The sequence below is a fragment of the Panthera uncia genome, chromosome F2 (assembly GCF_023721935.1).
Source record: "Panthera uncia isolate 11264 chromosome F2, Puncia_PCG_1.0, whole genome shotgun sequence".
Taxonomy (NCBI): Eukaryota; Metazoa; Chordata; class Mammalia; order Carnivora; family Felidae; genus Panthera; species Panthera uncia.
Genome location: NC_064812.1, coordinates 47,998,017 through 48,025,532, shown reverse-complemented (window position 1 = coordinate 48,025,532; position 27,516 = coordinate 47,998,017). Strand labels below are relative to the sequence as shown.

At 34.8% G+C, this 27,516-nt stretch overlaps 1 protein-coding gene across 3 annotated transcripts in view; it reads left to right on the top strand.

Annotated features, from left to right (window-relative positions):
- The window catches only part of CNBD1 (cyclic nucleotide binding domain containing 1), a 453,327-nt gene that overhangs the window by 161,998 nt on the left and 263,813 nt on the right, over positions 1 to 27,516 (top strand). The gene's annotated exons all lie outside the window — the stretch shown is intronic.

The following is a 27,516-nucleotide window of genomic DNA, read 5'->3' as shown; positions in this document are numbered from 1 at the left end:
TATCAAGATTCATGTTAGAACTATTAAAAATTCTGGGGCGCCTCAGTGGCTCAGTTAGTTAGCATCTGACTTGGCTCAGGTCATGATCTCATTGTTAGTGAGTTTGAGCCCCACGTTGGGCTCTGTGCTGACAGCTCAGAGCCTGGAGCCTGCTTTGGATTCTGTGTCTCCCTCTCTCTCTGCCCCTCCCTCACTTGCACTCTGTTTCTCTCTCTCAAAAATAAACATTAATTTTTTTTAAAATAAAAGATTCAGCCATTTCAATTGTCAAGATACCATAGTATGTAAAATCAAAAATGTTTAACTAAAAAGAAAATCACAGGATGAAATGGGAAGAAGCCCCAGAGAAGGTGTGGCTTATGACAGTAGATGTAGTGGCAATTACCACATTTCATCTGCAGGATACAACTCGTTCCTGAACCATCTTATGTCATAAATCATACAAAGTTACTTTTTGGGTCTGCTAAATCTTTTTCTATTTTTAGCAAGTATTAATTTTTTATAAGACTATAAAAGGAACATGTCTTCTAAAGTCTTTACTTTCTAAACATTAAAAAAGTATTAACATTATTAATTATTTTTATTTTTAACATCTATAGGTTTTACAGTTCATATATGGTTTTCATCATTGGGTTTTTCAGAATCAATATACTGAGTGGAAATGGCCTTAGTTTTTAGTTTTTAATTTTTTTTTTTTTAGTTTATTTATTTTGAGAGAGAGGAAGAGAGAGCAGGAGAGGGGCAGACAGCAACAGAGAGAGAGAGAAACCCAACCAGTCTCTACAATGTCAGTGCAGAACCCGACATGGGGCTCACCAACCATGAGATTAGGACCTGAGCTGAAACCAAGAATTGGACGCTTAACCGACTGAGACACCCAGGCACCCCAAAATCGTCTTAGTTTTTAAATGATCTGTCCAATTTCCATTTAAACATGTAACTACCACATAGAAATGGATTCTTCTATTATAAAACCTTACTGTGGCTTATTTCAAGATAACTTCTATATTTCCAGTGATTTAAGAGATGTAGAAATCAATGCTATAGTATCTAACTTAATGTAAGTACATGAGTTGTATTTGGTATTGATTTCATTTTTCCTCGAAGGGGAAGGAACTGTGTAAAAATATATGTGTTCTTATTCTTTTCTTTCTGGTAATTATATTATAAAAGGTTAGTTCAATAACTGAGTGGACCTATCTTCTAAATTGTCAGAAAATCAGAGCACACAGCCAATTCTCCTAACTATAGTAGAGTTAATGTCTATTCCATTTAGAACAGATGATTTTCCAACCACTTCTAATATTCTCTAGGTTTAGACATTTCCTAAGGACTCATAAGTATAGCTTATTTCAGTAATTTATTTTTTATTGGTCTTAGTGTTTAATATTTTTAAATTATAATAATTCTAAAGGTGAAGATATCAAATATTCATAATGACATTAGATAAATGAACAACAGATGTACTATTAACCAAATGTATAAAACGAAGGACAAGATCAATTAGTAAAGGTCCTATAGGAACACTCATAAAAGTTTTAATCTGACCTTTTCTCTAATTATTTTTTATATTCTGAAAAAAATGGAAACAATCTCTTTTCAAATTTTACAGTACTCAGGGCCCACACTAAATTTTTCATATGTTTTAAATACCAGTCACGTGGATAAATTACATTCATAATGTCATTAATTCTTTAAAATTGGTTAGATTCCTCTGGTGACAAAGGTTTAAAGGACTCCTTTAAGTATGAAACGGATTGAATTGCATAGATGAACGGGAACATTCACATTCTGCTATCACACCAGTCATCTTTACTTTTACCTGAATGGTTCTGTTTATTAATCTATCTGGCAAACATGTATCAAAATCCAACTATTTGACAAGAGAGAGCAAAGAGAAGAAAAAGGGTAACAAATGAATAGAGTTAGGCCAGTGGGTCACCTTTAGAAAATGGTATGGTTGCTTTTGGGGAAGTTGTCAAAATTTGGAAGAGCCATTTTAGCGAATTAGGAAGAATGCTATTTAGGGATGACTAAAGGTTTTGTGAAAAACAGCGAGACTGAGAATAATCAGTAATAAAGTCCTTCAGCACAATAATATGATATTTCCCCAGGAGCTGCAAGCAAGAGCAGATAAAATGAACTGCAGGCTTTTGCCAGGATTGGTAATTGCCAAAGAGAACTAAGGTAGCCTGTGAAGGGTAAGACTGGTGACAGTTTCATTGAAATGTTTAATTATGAGCTTCAGGATGCATATGGAATCCCATGAAACCAGAGTTGTTTAAACATTCATAATATTTAACTGTAGTGGAATTAGCTTAAATACATATCACTCTCTCTGCAATGTTATAAAAAGTTTACATATTAAACGTAAAACAAACATAAAAGTCATATTACTTTGGTACTAAACCATACATAATACCGTATGGCATTTATTAACATTTCCAAACCTGTGCATTTTGTCTTTTTCCCACATTAATTACAGAGTTAATCAGTTAGTGCACAGATAGTGATAACTTTTTTTTTTGCTTCTAATCCATCAATAATTTTGAAGAAATTTAGATTAAAAATAGATAAGGTTCACAGACAGTCTGAAATAACAGAATCTGGTGAGGCATTTTCACTATCCTTGTTGTTTAATGTCATTTCTTAACAAACCCGGAATATTTTGTTGTGTTTGTTGTTATAAGATTTTAGTGTGCCATGGTTTTATTCATTAACAAATGTGTATTGAGTTTCTGCAAGGTACCAGCCATAGCTTTAGGCATTAAAGATACAGTACTGAACAAAACAGTATGCACATGCACATAGTATTAAGTATGCACTCTCCTCAAGTTTAGGATTTGATTCTATTTTGGGGGCTCTGTAATTAACAACCACAGCCTAAGATAGTCACAATTCAAGCCATTTTGTTACCATGGTATCCTCATTGTTATAGTTAGTAGCTGTTGCTTGGCTTTTTCACTAAAGTTATTCAAGCCCCATTAGGATTAGGCAATCCATTTCAGTTGCAAAATTTTCCACCTGCTTTTGTAGCCATTAAATATAGCCAATTCTTAGTTTCTAACTTCAAGTCTTTGTTGTTTCTTTCTCCATAATATTCGCGTGGGTGTCTTGATCTCAGTTCTTTTGAGTGTTGGTTCTAGGTTTGTGCTAATTAACACAGCATACTATAATGAATGTAGTGAGCTGTTTAAGCCTACAGATTCTCTATTAAAGGCAACCGTATCAACACATTTAATTCAATGAGGCACTCTCAAAATCAATATTCACAAATTTGCTCTAGTGTTTATTATTAAGTATGCACATGTTTATTTATATCAGTCCAACAAAATAATTTACTTCTACTTGTGGTTTTTAAAACATTATGTTAGGACAACAATTTCATTCTAGTTCTTGAAGTGTTACAGAATAGATCTTCTTGATAATTATAAAGGGCCCTTCTGATAAAATTACATTGTATCTGGGTAAATTATAATACATATAAATCTTAGTGCACTTTAAGAATTGCTAAAATAAGTTAATTTTCATAAAATAAAGTAAAATAAAATAATAAAATAAAACAAGGCAGCATCAGAGGAAGGAGATCTAAGGATTAAATTATAATAAAAAATGTGAAAAATAAGAAAAAATGACTACGTCATTGGTATGATGGAAAGCAAAATCCTTGAGACTCCAGAAATACAAGGAAGCTAAACTTGAGATTCATACATTTAAGCTTGGGAAACTTGAAGAATCCAAAATGTTCCTAGGTTGATGATTTTCTCCAGAACTCCAGAAAAAGCAAATGCAAATTCATCTTTAAAAGAAAGCAGCCTCAATTTAGATTCAAACTAATCTGTCTCATAGATTAAATTTAAAAATAGGAGCTTATGGGGCGCCTGGGTGGCTCAGTCCATTGAGCGTCAGACCAGCTCAGGTCATGATCTCGTGGTCTATGAGTTTGAGTCTCGCATCAGGCTCTGTGCTGACAGTTCAGAGCCTGGAGCCTGCTTTGGATTCTGTGTCTCCCTGTCTCTCTGCCCCTGCCCTGCTTGTGCTCTCTCTGTCTCAAAAATAATAAACATTAAAAAATTAAAAAAAAATATGAGCTTACATTAAAAAACAAAGTCACTAAGCATTTAAGGAAACAAGTCATAATATTGAGGTTTAGGGAAACAGCAATCAACAGATTTATCTCTTAAATAATTTCAGATATTGGAATGATCAGATTCAAGATATAAATTACTTTGAAATATTTAAAGGGATAAAAATAGAATACAAATGAACCAAGCACGGGAACAATAAAAAAATGGTAGATTTGAAAAAAAAATCCCAATAGATAGTTTAGAAATTGAAAATAAATATATATAGAAATAAAGGCTCAGTAGCGAAGTAGTGAATTATGTGGTAGAGCTGCAGGACCAAACCAGAATACAATGCAAAAATACAGGGATAGAATTTGAAAGAATGGTTAAGAAATATTAATGCTAAAATGAACACTAACAAATATCCAGAGTCCCAGAAGGAGAAAATAAAGAATAGTAAGTTTTGAAAACATAATAGTTAATGATTTTCTAGAAATACAGACATAAATATACAATGAATACTAAACTAAGAAGGTGCTCTTACTTAGGTGCTTTGTGGTGAATTTTCAGAACAATATGAAGTGAAAATTTTTAAAGCAGATAGAAAAGAAACATCAATTACAAAGGAATGAAAAATGGGCTGAGAGTAGATTTCTCGGTAGTATAATGGATACAAAAGGATAGTGGACTAAAACTCAATAAATTACTGAGAAAAGTTAATGTCAACTCTAGAATTTGTACTCCCTAAAAATATCTTTTATGAATCAGGGCAAGATAAAGACATTTTCAGGTACACAAAGTTCAATATATGTTCACTAAAGGAACTTTTAAAGGGTGTATTTTAGGAAGAGGTAAAATGATCTGAGTCCAGGTTTAAGATGTGAGAAGAAATTATAAGCAAATAATCTGTAAAAAAGTCATGTAAAATAATTATTATCTGTATAAAAATATAATGATCATGATGGAAATAAGCTTCAATTATATATACCAGGATGGAAATAAAATAATAGAAAACAGTATGTGTGATGGAGGTTGAGTAGATTTAAAGTGTTTGAAAATTTTTTCTGTTATTTGTGAAAGGGTTTAAGATCCAGAGTAACTTTAAGCTTAATGCATAAAGAGAGTAATATATTATCAATAGGAAAGAACAAACTATAGAGAAGGGTTTGGGATTTCTGGGCTTTCAAATTCTGGGAATATTTCCTTTTACTCCCATGCCATTTCATGGGCTACCAGATTTTCTCAAAAAGTCCCAACTTAACAAAAATGTGTTCAGCGTAAGTTCAGTCGCAAGATCATACTTTGCTGTCTACTTTTGGCTGTCTTAGCTACTTTATCACATATATAGACAATTCTTGGGCTGTAGTTAATGCCTTGGGCTAAAAATTTAAAGATGGTATTTCTAAGGATGCCTGGGTGGCTCAATTGGTTGAGTGTCCGACTCTTAGTTTCATCTCAGGTTATGATCTCACAATCATTGGATTGAGCCCTGCCTCAGAGCACTGAGCATGGAGCCTCTTTGAGATTCTCTCTCTCTCTCTCTCTCTCTCTCTCCTCTCTCTCTCTCTCTCTCTCTCTCTCTCTCTCTCCCTCCCTCCTGCGGCCCTACTCCCCCACTCTCTCTAAAATAAAAAAATTAAAAAAAATAATAAAGATGCTATTTTCTACTCCCCTTTTGCCTCTATATTGGAATATGGAGTTCTGTTTGCAAATATTTTAGAATTTTATTTCACTATAAATGCTATTTAGATTCTGTGTTGCTGAGACCTAATACTCTCAATTCTGATTTTATAATTATTGTAATCGAGTTTTCTTTTCATAAGTGAGATTAAATTTCTGTTGCTGATGTTCACTCTCCCAAAAATTCTAATATATTTTCATATGAATGACATTTTTACATATTGTCATTAAATCATTTTTAAAATGTTAATCAAATTCTCTGCACTAGAACTAGGTACTTAGTTATATATTTACTCCTATTTTTTTTTTTACTTTCTCAATTTCCTAATATATGATTATGTAACCTGCCTGAAAAGGGTCATGAAATACTTAAGTAGGTATTTGTAAAGCATTTCTCCAATGTCTTTCATCTTAGATTTTCAAATTGTGTTTTCAACCTCACTTAAATTGTTTAGTGACTTCATTGAGTCCCCTGCCTTTGAATAGCACCCCTATGTTGATAAACATAAAATGACCAAAAGCAAATTCCACTCCCATACCAGCCCTTTATCCTTGCCTGTCTTCTCCATTTTGGTACTCAGCATTGTGCCATCATCCTATTTACTCCAGCCAAAGCATGGGATTTATCTATGATTTCTCATTTTCCCTAAGTTTGTATCCATTAGTAAGTTTTATTAAGTATATATTCAAATAGTATTCTGAACTTTTCATTTCTTTCCATCTCCATGTTGATAAAGTCTACTATTCCTTACTCTGTTTCCTCTTAATCTATTTTTACCAGAGTAGCTGCAGTGTTTTTTTTTTTAATTTTTTAAATGTTTATTTTTGAGAGAGAAAGAGGGAGAGAGAGAGAGGCAGAGTGTGAGTGGGGAGGGACAGAAAGAGAGGGAGACACAATATGAAGCAGGCTCCAGGCTTTGAGCTGTCAGCACAGAGCCTAACAAAGGGCTTGAATTCACAAATCTCAAGATCATGACCTGAACTATAGTCAAATGCTTAACCGGCCGAGCCACCCAGGTACCCTGACAGTGTGGGTTTTTTTTTTAATATACCTAAAAAATACATATCATATCATGTTTATACCCAGCTTTAAATCTGGTGGCTTAGGAGTCCCTGGGTAGCTCAGTCTGTTAAGCACCGAACTCTTGGTTTCGGCTCAGGTCATCAAGCCTCACGTTGGGCTCTGTGCTGGCATCACGGAGCCTGCTTGGGATTTTCACTCTCCCTCTTTCTCTGCCCCTCCCCTGTCCATGTTGTGTCTGTCTCTCTCAAAATAAATGCATAAACTAAAAAAAAAAAATTCTAGTGGCTTACTATGACAGTTAAAATTCAAATTCTTTGCATATTTACAAAATCCTCTCCCATACCGTCTCCTCGGTTACCATCATGCCTTTGGTGTTAGCTGTTCCTTCTTCTTGAAATTCCTTTCCCCTATATTAAGAAGACTGATGTTAGTGTTATTTATGTCTTAGACTGACATCATTTCTTTGAGGCCTGTTAGATTATCAGAGTCACCCAGTCACTCTCTATTACATCATCCTATCCTATCTCTACATAACATGTTGAATTACCAGATATTTTCTTCTCTATCTATCATCTATCAAATATTCTCTCACCCCCCACCATTCTGTTAATATAACATTTGTGAGAGCAGCAACCTCTAATTTGCTGTTCATCAGAATAACACCAATCCTTAGAATAAAATCTGGCCCTTGGAAATTACTCATTAAATATCTATTGCATTCATGAAGAAAATAATTTTCTGCAATTTTTAATTAATACAATTTTACTTATGTGAAAAACATTGTTAGTATGATCACCTGTTAATAACAGCTAGTGATCTTATCATCCAGGAATTTAAATGTACATTTCTGACTACATTTGTTAATGCCTTATTACATTTTTGAGTTAACTTAAAACTTCTTGAAAAACTGCTCAGGGTAATTTCTACTAAATTGGTGTAACTTTGTGAAATTCTAAAAAGTGTACATGAATAGTAATTTATTTCTATCTAGTCAAATAGGATTTGACCATGATACAATCTGCCCTACTTTTTAGTACATAGAAATTTGAACAACTTCCAGAATGATAAATTTTAATTTTGAGCACCCTAGACAAAAAAATGGAAGTGTTAGGGCAGATTCATTTATTAGTGAATTCCTCTGCATTGACGGGTTGATTAAACTGTTTTGTTAGGCTGTATTACCCTCTGAGTTTTTTCACTGTTTTACTTTCTTATTCATTGTAGAGTGATTCTTTTTAGTGTTTTCATATTTTTAGTATAAGTTTTCTTTCTCTATATCATGCAGAATACTTTCCTGAAAAGGGTCTCTGAAATTTCTAGACACATTTTTTTTCTTTCAGCACACCCAATTATTTTTTCTTTAAAATTTTAACACTGTATGCAAGACATACACCTTCAGGTAGGAAACTTTCATATATGTTCAGATAGCTGTAAGATTAGCTTTTGTGTAAGTACTATAGGAAAGTATTTTATTATTCTGAATAATGTTTTTATAAATTAAGTTCATGTGAATGAGTCCAATTTTTTACTTTCAACCTTATCAGGATTTAATCCTTTTTTGCTTTTTTGCTCTGGTTTCATGGTAGGTTTTAGTCTTTTATAAAAACATTTACATTTTTCAAAATTTTTCTTGCTGTAGAGGTGGTTTGATTTGTCATTAATTAATTTGGAATTACTATATGTTGGACTTTCTGAATAAGTATGTATACATAATTATGCCTTTAATTTTTATCATTTCTTGCAGGATTTCTATGAAATAGACTTATCAACATTGTTGTTTATTTTACAGAGAAAAGATTCAGATAGGTTAATGACTTTGCTGAGGCCTTACTAGGAAGAGGAAGAATTGGATTTGAACTCAGAATGTTCTGTGGCAGCCAAGGAGGAATATTAATCTAGAAGGTGTGAATAGACTAACATGCTGAGATCTTTAATTTATAGACCACAGAGTCCCTGTGGAGAATGTTGACAGGCAGGCCACAAAGCTTTTGTGAGTTGTGTAGTGCTAAAATTCCCCAGCCCTGCTGAAGAGGGATCTGGATCTGATTCAAAATAATGTGGTAGGTAGCCTTAGTCACTTAGACCTGAGTATAAAAGATAAAAAAACAAACAAATTTGAGCCCATATTTTCAGAAGTTTCTGCAAGGTAGGTGATACCACCCTGAAGTGGAAAGCTATGATTTTATAGCTGCTAATCATAAGGGATTAGTTTCTGTGAGAAAATTTTAGACAGTCTAATTGTCTGACCAAACTATTCATTTCCCTGCAAAAGGAGTGAGGTTTCAATCTGTTTCCTTACCATACTCAGCTATCATAGTCATGAGAATTCCTGCCTGGCTGGGTGCTATTTTACAGATCATTTTATATGCTTTCAACTAATGATCTACTTGTCGTCATCCTGCCCACAGCCTGAACACCTGTGCTCAAAGAGTTAAGTGTAGATTTTTTTTCTCTCCACATTTAGTGAAGACATGTTATTTATTTGTTATTGTTACTCAATATATAGTGTGTGTTATTGGTGATCACATTTAACATTGAGTTCACTGAATTCAGAAAGAAAAAAAAAACATCTGTTGTACTTTGTATGAAAGTAGAAATGGGCCTCTTCCCAGGATAAGGATCATAGGACTACTGGAAAGAACTTTTTGAAGTGGCATTGTGACATTTCTCAGGCTGAAGAAAACTTTTTTTTTTTTTTTTTTGAGAGAATCAGAGTATGAGCAGGGTGGGGCAGAGAGAGAGGGAGACACATAATCCAAAGCAGGCTCCAGGTTCTGCACTGTCAGCACAGAGCCCCATGTGAGGCTCAAATTCACGAACCGCAAAATCATGACCAGAGCAGAAGTTGGATGCTTAACCAACTGAGCTACCCAGGCACCCCTGAAGAAAGCTTTTATTATTTTGCATTATCACTTGAATAAAAGTGATGGTGATGTATTTATGGTTGAATTGTAATGAGATTATATTAGGTAGGGACACTGTATGTATAGAAAGGAAAGATAGGTACATCTGGAAATTAAAGGGTAGAATATACAACACATATCCATAATACTACCTACCTTCTTCATATGCTACACACTACTCTTGCTGAGTAGCCATGGCCAGACAAGTTTTATTTTCGTGTGCCCTGACTCCCACAAGTACATGTAATTAGATGGTGGGTAGAACCCTGATCCAAAGGTAGCTAATCTATAGATTGTCAATTAAGGCTTGAGATGGATCCTTGTCAAGGGATAAGATGGGTCTTTCTCTTGGCAATTAAAACTAGAAAAATAATGTTAATTAGGCAGTAATAGGGATAGAAACTGAAGTGATAAAACAAATCAATTGACTTAGAGCATCATGGGCCATTGTTAAGCCTAAATTGAGGGAACAGAAGTGAATTAATAAGGAAAAATCATGAGGTAAAAATCAGCTCTCCAGAATGGAAAAAACAAAAATATATGGAATGCATACAACTCAATAGCAACAAAACAAAGCAAGCAAATAAAAATCAATAACCCAAATGAGAAATGGGAAAAAAGACCTGAGCTGACTCTTTTTTTCCACAGAAGGCACACAAATGGCCAACAGATATATGAAATATGCTTAGCTTCACTAATCATCAGGAAAATGCATATCGAAATCACAATGAGATGTTACCTCACTCCTATTAGTATGGATTTATTTTTAAAAAATCAAAGATAAGTATTGGCAAAGATGTAGAGAAAAGAAAACTCTTAGACATTGTTGGTAGGAATGTAAATTGATACAGCCATTATGGAAAACAGTATGGAAGTTCCTCAAAAATTAAAATACAGCTATAATATAATCCACAATCTCGTTCTGGGTATATACCAATAGGAAATTAAATAAGTATCTTGAAGAGATATCTGCAACTCCCATGTTCTTTACAATATTATTCTCAGTAACCAAGTTATGGAAACAACCTAAGGGTTTGTCAACAGATGAAAAGATAAAGATAGTATTGTATATATCCACAATGGAATATTATTCAGCATTAATAAAAGAAAGAAAATCATGCCAAATGTGACAACATAGATGAAGTGGGAGGACATAATAATAAATGAAATAGCCAGACACAGAGAGATAAATAGTGCATAATCTCACTTATGTGTGAAATACAAAAATGTTAAACTCATAGTAACAGACAGGAGAGTAGTGGTTACATGGGTGGGGGTGGGGTGTGGTGGTTGGTCAGAGAGTACAAACTTTTAGTTATAAAATAAGCAAGTTCTGGAAACCTAATATAGAGCATAGTGACCGTATTTAATAATTAGTGTATATTTGAAATTTACTGAGGGTGTAGATCTCAAATTTTCTCATCCCACGCACAAAAAATGGTAACTATAAGAGGTAATGACTATGTTAATTATCTTGATTGTGGATATCATTTCACAATACATGGGGTATATCCAAATTTCACATTGTACACCTTAAGTATATACAATTTTATTTGTGATCATACTTCAGTTAAGCTGGGGGAAAAAGTGTTGTATGTGCGTAGATGGTAGTCTTAGTCTGTTCAGGCTGCTATAATAAAATACTACAGATTGTGTTGTGTGGCTTATAAACAAGAAACATTTAGTTCTCAAAGCTTTGGTATTCAAAGTCTGAGCTCTGGGTGTCAGCATGGTCATGTGAGGGCTCTTTTTTGGGTCACAGACTTTTCATTTTAACCTCACAGAGTGAAAAGAGCAAGGGAACTCTGTGAGGTCTCTTTTATAAAACACTAATCCCATTCAGCAGGGCTCTCTTTCTAACACCATCACATTGGGAGTTGGAATTCTAACATGTGAATTCAGGAAGGGACACAAACATTGAGACCCTAACAATAGTGTTAAGCTTCATGAAGAAAATTAAAACAAGGAAAGGGAATATACTATCTCTACCTACCACCGTCACGCATATCCAAAGTATAGTCCCCAGCCACTCTGGGTTTACCCCTATACATTGTCTGAGTAATTACCAAGTATAAGGGAACTATTATGAGATGGAGAAATTAGTGTTAATCATGCTTTTATTCATACATATTTCTGTAACATATATTCTCATTATTTGAATTTTAATAAGTGTGTTTCTACCTCACTTAAATACCATTGTTAATGTAGACTATGTAAGTACATGTGAAAAGAATGGTTTAGAAAGTTATATCACAACAAGTTAATCTCTCAAATTAGTTGAGAGATTATGGGTCATATTTTGGTCAGTTTCCATCCGAAGGTATATTATTTTCACTTTAATAATTGGAAAATTTACAATATCTTTAAATTTTTAAGTTTTTATGTAGCATCATCATCATAATAATGATTATTATAACAATAATTGTTTTTGGCACTACATGAGTTCATTTTCCTTGTCTTATTTAAACCCTCAGACATAAGGTTAGAGAAGTCAAAGTTAGAATCAAAGACTTATGGGGCACCTGGGTGGCTCAGTTGGTTAGGCATCCAACTTCGGCTCAGGTCAGGATCTTTCCTGAATTTGAGGCCCACGTTGGGCTCTGTGGTGACAGCTCAGAGCCTGGAGCCTGCTTCAGATTCTGTGTCTCCCTCCTTCTCTGCCCCTCCCCCACTCATTATCTGTCTGTTTCTCTCACAAAAATAAACATTAAAAAAAAAGAATATCAAAGAATATCAAAGACTCAGTATGTACATCAAAGAAATTGCAATAGAAAGAGGATATAAATGAATTTATGTATTTTTTAATGTTCATTTATTTTGAGAGAGAGAGAGAGATACAGAGCGAAAGCGCCAAGGAGAGGCAAAGAGCAAAGGAGAGAGAAAATTCCAAGCAAGCTCCTCACTCAGTGCAGAGCCCAACGTGGGGCTCCATCTTACAACCTCCTAAGATTAGGATCTTAGCTGGCATCAAGAGTCATATGCTTAACCAACTGAGCCACCCAGGTGCCCCTTAAATGTGTTAAATGTGAAGACTGACACCATTTTATTTATTTTGATAAAAGATAGGCAGGGTGGAGCAATGGTGGGGAGAGTCTGGAGTTGGCCATGACATGGAGGGTGGAGACAGGAGTGTAATTATAGATGGTGGGAACTATTAGGGCTTAGCTGAAGAGGAAAGCTAAGGATACATTTTGGAAATTGTGATAGCCAAAATTTTACTTAATTCACAATTTTGTATAGAACTAATCTTATGTTCCCTGTCAAGGATGTTCCAGCTTGATAACTTCCAACCAGCTCTCTGTAATAAACTTATCTATCTTCTACAAATTCCAAATGCCTATATATAATCTTAACTTCACATTGACTTTCTGAAATTTCTGTGGTGGATTTTTATATGATTTTTATTTTTCAAATTTTCTATAGTCAACAAATTAGTTTTTTTAAAAAGGAAAATAAAAAAATAAGAACTCAGAGTTAAATGAAACAGTATATTTTTGCTTTGGGGAAAAGTTTGTAATTTTAGGAAATTGTGTCTATTTTGCATCCTTTATGTTTTTTAATCTAGCCATGCTCCTCATTTAAAATAATATCAAAACAGTTTCCAATAAATAAACAGTAGTTGCAAAGAAAATAATTATAGTAATACAATTTTATTAACGTGTTGAGAAGGATGTTCTATAACATCCCTGTTTCTGGTCAATATTGAAAAACAGTGGGTTGGGGTTGTTATGTTCATATGTTTTTTACTTCACTGGTTAGCTATTTACTCTACAGCTTGTTGATGGCTTTTCTAATTGGAAGGAAAAGATGTAGTTACTCACCACAACATAAAATATTGAAAAGTGACACGAGGAAAACACTTTACTAGTCTCCTGGGAAAGAAAATTGCTTATCTGTAATTGTTTTGTTCTCTGAAGAAATATATCAGACTGCCATTTCCACATGAATTTTCTGGATATAGTGTGACCCACTATTTTAATGTCAATGGAAACAAGACCTTGTAGAGTTTTTCAGCCTTTTGTATGCTCTAGTTAACCTGAGGGACCTGTAAGCTATAATTTGTAGAAAGAGACGGCAGTATGACATGGAGGAGGTAGGGATTGATTTGTAAGTTGTGTGCCAGCATGCAGGTGACAAATTATGGACAGAAGCTCTGGGAATAGGAAAAAGAAAAGTAAAAGTAAAATATGAACCCATCACCTTGTGTAAAAACAGACAGTGTAGTGGGACATTGATTAAATGAATGTCATAAAATTCCAAATAGACTGGTATGTGGAACCTTGGTGAGAAGAGTAACTAATTGTTTATTCATTTCATGAATACTAGTTGCTCACCTACAATGTGTCAGGCACCTTTCCATCAATGAAGACACATTAGTGAGCAGGGTAGATGTGGTCGCTGCAATTACATAGCCTATACAACTAAATAAGCAATTGCAATCACATATGTTGGATAGAGGTAGTCTACACTTTGGTAGCTGTACAAGAGCATTTCATCTCATTTGGGGAGGCCTAGAAGAACTGAAATGCATGAAAATTAAATAAGGGATGGAGTGGAAAGAAGGTTTAGGAAACTCTGGAAAGAAAGAACAATATATGAGAAGGCCAAAAAGGCAAGAAACAGGGCTGAAATGAGTGATGTTCAGGATGGCTGGAATATGGCATGGGGCACATGAGTGTTGAGACAAGGGTGAGGCAGGCAGCAGGCACAGAGCATCATATTAGGTTTGAATTGACTCTCAAGTAAGTTCAAATTCATTTTTATACAATTATTTATCAAATTCCTAACATTTTCAAGCTGTTTAAAAGATAAAAGAAAATATTTTCTAACCTCTAGTAATTCCCATTTGATAAAGTGGACAGTCAGATAAAACCAACAGTAATACACAGTGAAAACTGATATGATTCTAAGAGCTTAAAAGCTGTAAAGACACAGCAGTGGGAGAGTGGGAAGGGAAGTCTAGGAGCTGAGAAGAGCTTAAGAGGTGAACTTGAATCCAGTCTTAAGGGGTCATGGGAAATTGGTGAAGTAGATGAGGGAAGTACATCTAAGCAGTGGGGACAGCATGTCCAATAGTTTAGAAGCATGAGAGAATAAGACCTGTTCAGAACGGCAAGTGAAATGTTTTTACTACATCATTTTCCAAAGTATGACTCAGGAAACATCCTGTAAGATGATCTGGAAACAAACACATGGTCTATCTCCTTCTTGGAAAGTCATAATGTCCATTAGCATATTAAGGGATCTGAAGATAACTGCAGTGAGAAAAGCTGTTTATCTTTATTTGGTCCAGCATTTTTCAAAGTTGTTTGACCATAGAATTTCCTATACTAGCATCTCTTTTTGGTTTAAAATTTATTAATGTTCTTTGAAACAAGTTTGAAATTGATAGTAAGACCTAGCTTGGGTAACAGAGAGTGTAGAGGATGGGACTATAGGAGAAGCTCTAAAGGTCAGATCATAAAGGTCTTTGTTGGCCAGGCTGGATGTTAGTGGAGAACACACCTGATATTTTCTTCCAGGTGAAGGGTACTCTATTGGCATGATACACCCAGCCTTACTTACTCCACTCTAAGAAGGTTGTGTGGAACCACCTCTCTGAGAGGTAAACTTAGATTTAAATGGAAGTATTGACATACCTTCACCATTTCTCTTCTTTTTTAAATTAAACTTAATTTTTTTTCATTTAGGTAAAAACATTTAACATGAGATCTATTCTCATAACAAAATTTTTAAATGCACATTACAGTGTTGATAACTGCAAGCACAATGTTGTACAGTAGTTTCTTAGAAGCTAATTATCTTGCATAACTGAAACTATACCTATTGAATGGCAACTCCCCACTTCTCCCCCCAGCACAGCCGCAGGCAACTACCATTCTACTCTTTGTTTCTATGCATTTGAGCATTTTAGATACCTCATATAAGTGGTATCATGCATTATTTGTTGTCCTGTGACTGGCTTATTTCACTTGGCATAACGTCCGCAAGATTCATCCATATTGTCACGTATGGCAGGATTTTTTTTTAATGTTTAAATAGTATTTCACATATACATATTTATACACATATATACACACACACACACACACACTACATTTTCCTTATCCATTCATCTTTTGATGGGTAATAAGTTGTTTTTTCATATTGGCTATTATGGACAATATTGCAATGAACATGACAATGCTGGTATCTTGTAGAAATAGTATTTTCATTTCTTTTGGATAAAACCAGAAGTGGGATATTCCTATTTTTAATTTTTTGATAAGCTTCTATACTGTTTTCCATGGTGCCTATACTTTTTTTATATTCCCACCAACAGTGTACAGTAGTTTTAATTACTCTATGTCCTCACCATCATTTTTATTTTTTGTTTTGATAATAGCCATTCTAGCAAGTGTCAGGTGATACCTCATTGAGGATTTATTTGCATTTCCCTGATTGTTAGTGACGTAGATCACATTTTCATATACCTGTTGGGCATTTATATGTCATCTTTGAGAAATGTCTATTCCAATCCTTTCCACTTTAAAAAATTTGTTGTTGTTGTTGTTTTTCTTTTTTGTGTGCTATTGAATTGGAGTTGCCTTATATGTTTTGGATATTAACTCTTTTTCAGATACATAGTTTGGAAATATTTTCTCCCATTCCACAGGTTTCCTTTTTATTTTGTTGGCATTCCTTTACTGAGCAAAAGGTTTTTAGTTTGACATAGTCTCATTTATCAATTTTTGCTTTGGTGTCGCATACAAGAAATCATTGCTAAGACTAATGTCTAGCATAAAGACAGACATATAGACCAATAGGCCAGAATAGAGAGCCCCAAAATGAAATCACACATATACAGTCAACTGATCTAGGACAAGGAAGCCAAAAGTACCTATTGGAGAAAGGATAGTCCCTTCAACAGTCTTGGGGAAACTGGATATCCACATACAAAAGAATGAAATTGTACACTTAAAACATACATAAAAATCAACCCAAAATGGATGGAAGACTTAAAAATAAGACATGAAACTGTGACACTCCTAGGAGAAACCATTATTTCTCTCCAAGCTGACACTCCAAAAAGGTGCCAGCTGAGAGCACCTTCTCCAGATGGAAAGAATTGCTTTAGTTCAGCACTTCCTGGGGCTGGGAGGGTAATTTTCTTGATTCTGGTATTCAGTATTGAGGCACACTTGACCATAATAAGTATAAACCACATTTGCATCATAGCTTCATGAGTAATCCTTTTGTTTTCTCAATATTCTCATTATTTGATAGGTAACAAGGTGATATTTATTGTCTTCGAAGAGATCCAAACATTAAGGAATTTGGTCTCTATGTGATAGGTAATAGCAGCCACTAAACTGTTTTACCAGTGAGTACCACAGTCAGAATTGCATTTGGCAGGTTTGGCAGTAGTGTAGTGTACCAGAGCGGGTACAAACAAGACTGAAAAAATAGTTAAAAAGGACAGCAGGGATCCAGGCAAGAAATGATCAGATCTTGAACTACACCAATGGCAGTGCTTTATCTGTAAGGGAATATGGACCTGAGATGCATTTAGGAGGTTGGATTAGCAGAAGTAGGAGACTGAGTAGATGTGTGATGCAAGAGAGAAAAAATGGAGGACAACTCCCAGATTTCTGAATGAAGATGAATTAATTACATTTGGTTTGGTGGAAATATAAAATTCTATTTCCAGCATACTGAGCTGGGCATGCTTTAGGAACATTCAAGTAGACTTATCTAGTTGCTTATTGTATATATTTATTTGAAGTTCAGAGACATTTTTAGTCTAGAAATACATACAAGGCAGCTGTTCACATATTAGTAGTACTTAGATTCATAGTGTCAGTCACTCTTAGGGAGAGTGTGTAGATAGTAATCCTACCCTGTGTCAAGACTTAACACTTATTATATGCTCACTTTGTACCAGCCCTATTTTAAACACTCTGCACAATGGTCTTATTCAATCCTCATGACAACTCTTTAAGGTAAAGACTGTTTGGGGTGCCTGGGTGGCTCAGTCGGTTAAGCATCCGACTTCAGCCCAGGTCATGATCTTGCGGTCTGTGAGTTCGAGCCCCGTGTCAGGCTCTGGGCTGATGGCTCAGAGCCTGGAACCTGCTTCCGAGTCTGTGTCTCCCTCTCTCTCTCTGCCCCTCCCCTGTTCATGCTCTGTCTCTCTCTGTCTCAAAAATAAATAAACATTAAAAAAAATTAAAAAAAAAGACTGTTACATTTTACAAATTAAACTGAAGTTTCACACGATGTGACAATTAAGGATTAATTTGTTTGTTCATAAGTATTTCCATGTTTTAAATGTACCTGATAAAATGCACTTGTAATCAGACACATAGATATCTTTGTGCTTTGCTATTTCCATTATTTTTTGCAGGATATATATTCACAGAATGGTGCTGTGTAATGCCCTCTGACAAGTTTAATTTTAATTAGGTCTGGGGTTTCAGTCTGATGTGGAAATAAAGAACAGAGAATCATGACGTTCTCATTCTCTTTTTTGTTTCTCCCATAAAAAGTCAAATTCAGAAGCATGGTGTACTATAGCAATTATGAGTCAGAAATTCAGTTCCTTGCTGGAATTCTAGCAGAAAGTAAGTAGAAAAAAGATTACACTTATTTTCTATGTTCATTTGAGGAGAGAAGCTGTCCAAGATTTAGAATTTGATGAAAGTCGCCTACTTTGGAGTACGGCACAGAGCTAAATGAGCCTGTGGCTCATTGCATAGGAGGTGTTATTAGGATAGTAAAGCTTAGGACAACTGTCTGCATGCATGAACTTTAATGGCAGATGTACCAGCAGTTGAACATTATCTTAATAAACAGTCCTCTCCAGGCAAGTTAATGTTGCAGATTTATCAGCAATTGTTTATACACCATTTGATTTCTGAGTTTTAAAGTTGACTAACAATACTCTTTCTTTTCTAATCAGCTTTTACTCATTGGCCTATCTGGCTGATTTTGAATAATTTATGTAGTAAGATTGTGTGTGTGTGTGTGTGTGTGTGTGTATGTGTGTATCTGTATGTTCTGATAAATCTGAAATTAGTAGAAAATAATATCATAGTAAGAAATATGGAGCCTACACAGTGCAACACAACCAGATGAAAAATTTTAACACCAATGGCTGACTTGATGTCCGCTGGAATTGTAGAATACAGGCCAAAAGGGACTATCTTGGCCAAAGTTAAGTGACACATTGGTACCCCACATTATGATTGCCCTTGTTACTTGAGAATCATTGACAACTGACTATGTAGAGAGACACGTTTCATTTTCTTTTGTATTCAGCAGAATGCAACAGATTGCGTTTTGACTGACATACAAAAAAAAATTTATGTTCTTCTCTTGCCCTCCCCCATCTCCTTTTTGAAGTGTTTACACACACCGGGGGTGGGGGGTGGGGGGTTTCCTGGAGGCTTGAATGGATGCTCAGGGCTACTCTTCCTGCCAAACAAGCTCAGGCAGGGTCTCAAAATCCTGAAAGCTTGGTTGTGAATTTGGAGTGTGAATAATTGATATATTTTCATTCCTAGTATATTTGCCTATTTTTCCTTTTACTGTTCAAAGGTACATATTTGATTGTTTAAATGCAAAAAAAAATGTTTGGCAAGGGTAAATAGATTTCTTTATTTGATATATCTCATAATGTTGGAGTAAACCAAAAGGAGGCCATATATTCTGCTTGTCAATAGCATAGGGCTTGGAGTCAGGCAAACAAATTTAGGATTCACTAATTATTGTTTTATATGACTATGAGTACATTACTAAACTTATGATATTTCTTTGGTGTTTTAGTTTTTTTTTTGTTTTGTTTTGTTTTGTTGTGTTTGTTGGTTTTTATTTTTGAGAGAGAGAGAGACAGAGACAGAGAGACTGAGCATGAGCAGGGCAGGGGCAGAGAGAGTGGGAGACAGAGAATCTGAAAAGGATCTAGGCTCTGAGCTGTCAACACAGGGCCCAACACAGGGGCTGGAACTCAGGAATGATGAGATCATGACCTAGGCTGAATTCAGACGCTTAACCGAGCCACCCAGGTGCCCCTAGTGTTCTGTTTTCTGATCTATAAAATTGATTAACCTATAAAATTGGGTTAATGATACTTATGTAATAGCTTTTATATAAAATGTAATGAGTTATTGTATACAAAGTACTTAGAGTAGTGTCTGATCCTCAAAAGATACTCAGCAAACAGACTCTGCCTCAGGATTGCTAATTTGGCTTTAGAGTTGATCTTTCTTGAGTCCAACTGCTTGGCATAAAATTTCAGCTCCACACTTTAGGAGCTTTGCCCTTGGATAAGTTGTGTAACATCTCTGTGCCTCCATTTCCTCTTTTGCTAAGAGGAGCTTATAATAGGATTGATTCTTTAGGTACGTGAAAAGATTAAATGAGCAAATACATAAAGCTATTAGAATAGCTCTACACACATACTGAAACTTTAATAAATGTTTTTGGTGAAATGGATTATATTATATATCAAAGTTACCATCACTGTATGATGCTGCCAAAGATATTGTGGGAAACTGTAGTGAAAGCTTGATTTTCACCCATTGAAGTTTATGCTGACCAGTGAGCTATGTTCATTATTTACATAAATTGGAGAGTTGGGGGTCTTTCTAGACACAGAGCTGTCTGTGATCATACAGCAAGTAATGGATACTCTGGTACTGTATTTAAACAATATTTACTCTGAGTCTAGTGCTCCCAGTAGTAAAGACTATGAACATGATATCAATCCAAGAGTTTACATTAAGTACACATTTCTGGACTAAACAAGAGTGAGCAAGAGCTAAAGCAGAACCATTAGCAAGCACTTTTCATTGTTATGCAAGTGACATTATGCAGAAAATAACATATCTCATTTTCCAAGCAATTTAATAGTCTGCCAGTTATCATTTGGCAGGATCAAGCTATAAATCTGTTTTTACATAATTTGAGGAGAGCTTATGGCATCCATTACTTATTTCAATCTTTTTTTAGTTTCTAGTATTTTTTTTCTCTTTTGTAGTTAACGAGCTGCCAAACCCTTAGTTTTATAGTAGAATCCGAGTGTATCATTTCACTTGTTGCATTTAAATAGATGTTTATTTGCATTAGATTATGAAAGGTTAGTGTTGAATTTCAAATAAGTATAGAATTGGGTTCCATTAGTATCTGCTATAATCCTTGCCAGTGCATAATCCTTCAAACTATATTTGTTAAAAACCAGTGGCTTTTGCTGATTTAAATGAGGCAGAGGAATATTCTTTTAGTTAAGTTCCAAAACTACATAAAGCCCATCATATAATTTTTAGGAATTTTCATAGAATATAAAAGAAATGGGATTCATCAAGAAATTATTCTTCTAGCTTCTATAGGAAATAGAATTCATGAAGTCATAATTGATGAATACAACATAGTGCAGTGGGGGAACAGAGCTCTTGGCTGTCGCTTTTCTGTTTTTGCAATTTTGTGGGCAGGGAGGGAATGAAGGGTAAGGAAATTCTCATTTCCATGTCTGCCTTCAATTTGCAGACATGATAAATCTCTGTCCCACCTTTTGAAATCAAAATGTTGTGTGACTAGACTTTCAGTCTGCTATAGCGAGGAAGTTGTTCCTCTGGACACAGTTTCTGATGTCATCTGAACAGCACCTTCTAGAATCAACTCAAGGCTCTTGGTCCATCTATTGAAAACATCATGGTTATGCCTGGGCCACCAGCTCTTTGCCCTGTTTTTCTGCGTCCTGAATTATTTATGTACTTATTCCTGGCTGTTGGGAGTCTCTTCTGATCAAGGTACTGCCCTAAGATCCCCTTATTCCAACGAATGACATAATGGCACTTACAATTAAAACTGAGTATAGGGGCGCCTGGGTGGCGCAGTTGGTTAAGCGTCCGACTTCAGCCAGGTCACGATCTCGCGGTCCGTGAGTTCGAGCCCCGCGTCAGGCTCTGGGCTGATGGCCCGGAGCCTGGAGCCTGTTTCCGATTCTGTGTCTCCCTCTCTCTCTGCCCCTCCCCCGTTCATGCTCTGTCTCTCTCTGTCCCAAAAATAAATTAAAAAAAAACGTTGAAAAAAAAAAAAAAAAACAAAACAAAACTGAGTACATATATATATACATATATATATGTATATATATATTAATTTTCTAATACATATATAATTATATTTAATATATATTAATGTATATATAATACATATATATATATTAATTTTCTAATGTTTATTTTTCTGAGAGAGAGAAAGAGACAGAGAACAAGTGGGGGAGGGGCACAGAGGGAGAGTCAGAATCTGAAGCAGCCTCCAGGCTCCAAGCCATCAGCACAGCTCTAGGCTCCAAGCCATCAGCACAGAGCCAGATGCTGGGCTTGAACCCACAAACTGTGAGATCATGACCTGAGCTGAAGTTGGATGTTTATCTGACTGAGCTGCCCAGACGCCCCTATTTTTAATATTTAAGAAACCAACCATATACGCCAATACAAACAACAACAAAAGAACTCTTTTCCTTTCGTGGGGATCAAGAGAATAGTGTGCTAAATGAAATAAGTCAGACAGAGAAAGACAAATACTGTGTGATGTCTCTCATATGTGGAATATTAAGAAATAAAACAAAAAAAACACAAAAAAACAAGCTCATAGATACAGAGAACAGATTGGTGGCTGTCAAACACAGGGTGGGTGTGGGAGAAATGGGTGAAGGGGATCAAAAGGCTAAAAAAAAGTCTTGAGAAAACTCAAGACTAATTCACAAGTAAATTCACAAATAATAAAATACATGGGCTAATAAATACATTATAAACAGGATAACCTAACTAGTAATAAAAAAAAGAAAAATTAAGAAATGAGCTAAAAGAAAAAGAATGAAAAAGAAACCATGGAGCTCAAAAAAAAAAATGGCACACAGTTTTTAGATGCTGAAAGAGAGCTGTCAACTCAAAATATCCTTCAGGAATGAAGTTGAAATTAAGACATTCTCAGATGAAGGAACATTGAGAGAATTTGTCACCAGCAGACCTGTCTTAAAAAAAAATGGCTAAAGAAAGTTCTCTAAACATAGGCAATGTCAAAAGAAAGAATCTTGGAACATCCGGAAAGGAGGAAGTCACAGAAACAGCAAAAATGTGGGTAGACTTTCCTTCTCCTCCTGAGTATTCTAATTACGTTTGATGCTTGAAACAAAAATTATGACACTTTCTAATATGATTCTAAATGCATACACAGGGAATATAGAAGATAGTTATAAATGGAGGAGGGTAGAGGACATAAAAAGAGGTAAAGTTTCTGTATTTCACTTAAACTTGTAAAGTGGTGACCCCAGTAGATTTTGACAAATTATGTACATCTAACATAATTGTTAGAGCAACCACTAAAAAACTATACAAAGAGATACAATCAAAAACACTGTAGATAACATTTCAACAAATGATGTTGGGACAACTGGATGTAAAACATGTAAAAGAATGAAGTGGAGCTCTTACTTCATACCACATCAAAAATAAAAAATAAATAACTCAAATAGATCAAATATTTAAGTGTAAGAGGTCAAACTTAGAAGAAAACATAAGAATCAATCTTCATAACCTTGGATTTGGCAATGGATTCTTAGATATGATACCAAAGCAAAAGTAACAGAAGGAAAAAAGAGATAAATTGGACTTTACCAAAGTTTAAAACTTTTGTGCTTTATAAAATGCTACCAAGAAAATGAAGACAACCCACATATATACCAGATATACCAGGCAAACCTGAAACCATAAAACCCCTGGGAGAGAACATATTCAATAATCTTTTTCACATTGGCCTTGGTAACATTTTTCTAGATATGTTTCTTCTGGCAAGACCTCAAAATAAAAATGTTTTGCACAGTAAAGGAAATTATTAAAAAGTCAAAAGGCAGCCAACTGAAGGAGAGAATTTATTTTCAAACGATATATCCAATAAGGGGTTAGTATGCAAAATACATAAAGAATTTATACAACTCAACATTGCGAGGAAAAAAGTAATCATATTAAAAATAGGCAGAGGACTTGATTAGACATTTTCTCAAAGAACACATACACATGGCCAACACACACATAAAAAGATGCTCAATGTTATCCATCAATAGGAAAATGCAAATCAAAACCACAATGAGCTATCACCTCACACCAGACAGAATGGCTAAAAAAAAAAGAAAAGAAAAGAAACAACATGTGTTGGTAAGGATGTGGAGAAAAAGGAACTCTCATGCACTGTGGGTGGGAATCCAAACTGGCAGAGCCACCAGGGAAAACAATATGGAAGTTACCCCCAAATTAAAAATAGAAATACCATATAATCCAATAATTCTGGGTATTTACCCAAACAAAACAAAAACACTAATTTGAAAAGATATATGCACCCCTATGTTTATCCAAGTGTGTATTGACAGATGAATGGATAAGAAGATGTGGTGTATGTGTGTGTATATATATATGTATATGTGTATATATGTGTGTGTATATATACATATATATGTAGGCATATATGTGTATGTAATGTGTATGTAATTATATATATATGTATATATATATATATACATATATATATAATATGCATATCGATAATGGGATATTATGCAGCCATAAAAAAAGAATAAGACCTTACAATTTGCAACAACATGGATGGTCCTAGATAGTATTATTCTAAGGAAATAAGTCATACATAAAAAGGCAAATGCCACATGATTTAACATATATGTGGAATCTAAAAAATGAAACAAATGAATAAACAAGCAAAAAACCCAGAATCAGGCCTACAAATACAGAGAAAAAACTGATGGTTATCGGGGGGGGGGGGGGTGAAGACATGGACAAAGTGGCTTAAAGGATGTAGGAGATACAGGCTTCCAGTTATGGAATGAATAAGTCATGAGAATAAAGGGCCCATCATGGGAGATATAGTCAATAGTGTTATAATAATGTGTAGTGACAGATGGCAGCTACACTTGTGCTGCGCATACCATAATGTACAGTTATTGAATGACTATGTTGTGTACCTGAAACTAATGCAGCTCTGTGTGTCAGCTATACTCAAATAAAAAAAATGAATGAATAAATAAATAAATAAAATTTAAAAAACAAACTCCTGGAAACACAGAGCAGATTGGTGGTTGCCAGGTGCGATGCGTGATGGTAATCCAGTTATAAGATGAGTAAGTTCTGGGGGTGTAATGTACAGCATGGCAACTATAATTAACAGTGCTGTATTATATATTTGAAAGCTGCTAAGAGAGTAGGACTTTAAATTTCTCACTTCAAGAAAAAACTATGTGAGGCAATGGATATATTAACCAACCTTATTGTTGTAATCATTGTGTAATACATATATATATCAAGTCATTATGTTGTACCCATTAAAATTATGCAGTTATATGTCTATATCTCAAACCTGGAAGAATGCTTAAAATTGAATAAAATTTACTTTGAATTATTAAAGAAAAAGAATCTGGCTACTATGAAGACACAATCCAGCATCTCCTAAAACACAGTTTAAAGTGCAGTGTGTGATCCTATTCCTTTGCGTCTTTCCTGGCCTAGAGCTTACTTAAAGTCTTTAGGGGGAAAACTATAATGTGAAACACCTGGTACGTCCAAAGTATATATTTTAAATGTTCATAACTGTACAATCCATGCGTCAGTTTTTATTTTTGAAAATCCTCAATGAGAATAAACAAAGCAGAGGGTGTAATAAATGGCATCTTCTTTATAAGTGAACCAGGCAGACTGCTGTGGCCATGTTTCCTTCTGGGACCTTGGAAGAGACAATATGTCTGTCACTCATTTGGCGATATGAGATCTCATCAACCCTGTGCCACCTTCCCATCGGAGTACATAGCTGTGCCAATCATCCCAATTTTGATGAAGATACCCTAACCCTAACCCATCTGTGTGATGATGAGGCCAATATCCCAAACAATGATAGTACCTACACGCTTCCATCTTAGAAGTTACAAACTCAGGGGCTTCTCCTAAGTGGCAGCAGCTTCAGAGAAGTTGAGATGCCTGGAGAATCAGGAACCCTCGACATAGGGTGATGGGCCTTCACTTCATAAATGTCAATAGCTGACTTTGATTTAAAGAATAGAGAAAGCATTTGAAACAATAGTCTTTTTAAGAACATATCGACTTGAACTTACTTCATTTCTCAGGACTCCAAACCAGGGAAACACAGTAGATGCACTTCCTGTGGCATGAAAATATTCCAAGGCTTACAGCCACAATTGCAGTTGTCTTACTTTCTTTGCTTTGTTTCAAATGAGTTAGGTTTTAAATAAATTAGCATTTTGTTAAAAAAAAACCCACGATGCATCAGCAAATACTAATTAAAAGAAAACTGGTGTAATTATATTGATTTTAGATGAAATAGACTGTAAGGCAACAATTACTATAAGGACCTTATGTAATGATAAAAGGTTTAATTAATTAGGAAGATATAATAGTTCTAAAGTTATAGGTATCTATTTAAATAACATCCAAATACATAAAATAAAAATTCATGGAACTACAGACAAAAATTTAAAAAAAAATAATAGTGTGTCTTTCCATTAGAATGAGGCTACAAATCTGATGTTTAAGCCCAGGAAATATTTCATCTCTAAACATGTACACATATATGTTTTCTTGCGTGTAAATATCTAGTAATTTGCATTTAAAAATATCTCCAAGATGATTAATTTTTGTCATTTTGAAGTGTGTCTGTACTCCAAGCCATTTTTGTACAAATAATAATGTAAAAGATCTATTTTATATAAAAACAAACCCAGAAGTATTTTAATTTTTCACAAAATTAAATTTATATTTTTCTGAAATGTTTTAAAATATGTAAATATATTACATCTTTCAAAGGTATAGATAACGGAAGGATAGAAAAAACAAAAGAAGCCTTTTATAATATATTTTTGATCAGTTTAGCTTATAATACCAACTTTTTCATAAAACAGTGCTCATCAACACCATCTAAAAACAAACTACTGAGAAAAGAAATATACAGATATCCTCTATGGCTTTATTGGTAGAAGAGTGACATTAGACATGAATGTCAAAATTGACTAAGTTCTTGAATCATCAATATATTCTAGAATAATGTTGTCAACACCTTAAACCAATAGTTAGGATGTTTTAAAACATTTTTTTAATGTTTATTTATTTTTGAGACAGAGAGAGACAGAGCATGAACGGGGGAGGGTCAGAGAGAGAGAGGGAGACACAGAATCTGAAGCAGGCTACAGGCTCTGAGCTGTCAGCACACAGCCCTACGCGGGGCTCGAACTCACGGACTGTGAGATCATGACCTGAGGGGAAGTTGGATGCCCAATCCACTGAGCCACGCAGGCACCCCAAGATGTTTTTAAATTATTAAGAATTTCATACTCTGCCCAACAGACAGTCTTTAAAGAAACCAAGTGAAAATATAAATCTGTAAAGGAATCTGTGCTTCATAGAATAAGGCACTGAGTTGAACAAGTAAGGGATGGGAAGGTTCCTGAACTAGATGAAACTTCCTTTAAACTTCGTTTTTAACCAGAAATGTATAACCAGATGCAATGCCTTATGACAATTACAAAATCCATCATGTATTAGAATGCAAAGCAGTATTTAATGATTAGACTATCATAGGGTGCATTTCCTGTGATGCAAACATCTTGGTATAAAGAACTGACTTAGCCACTCTAACAAAGAGATCCTAAAATACAGTGACTTAAATAGTCTAGAGCTTATTTCTTACTTGTATAACAGACTAGAGAAGTTTGGGTTGGTGGGAACCTCTGCTTTAGCAATATATTCAAGAACTAAATTTGTTTTCATCATGTTACTCTGCCATCTCC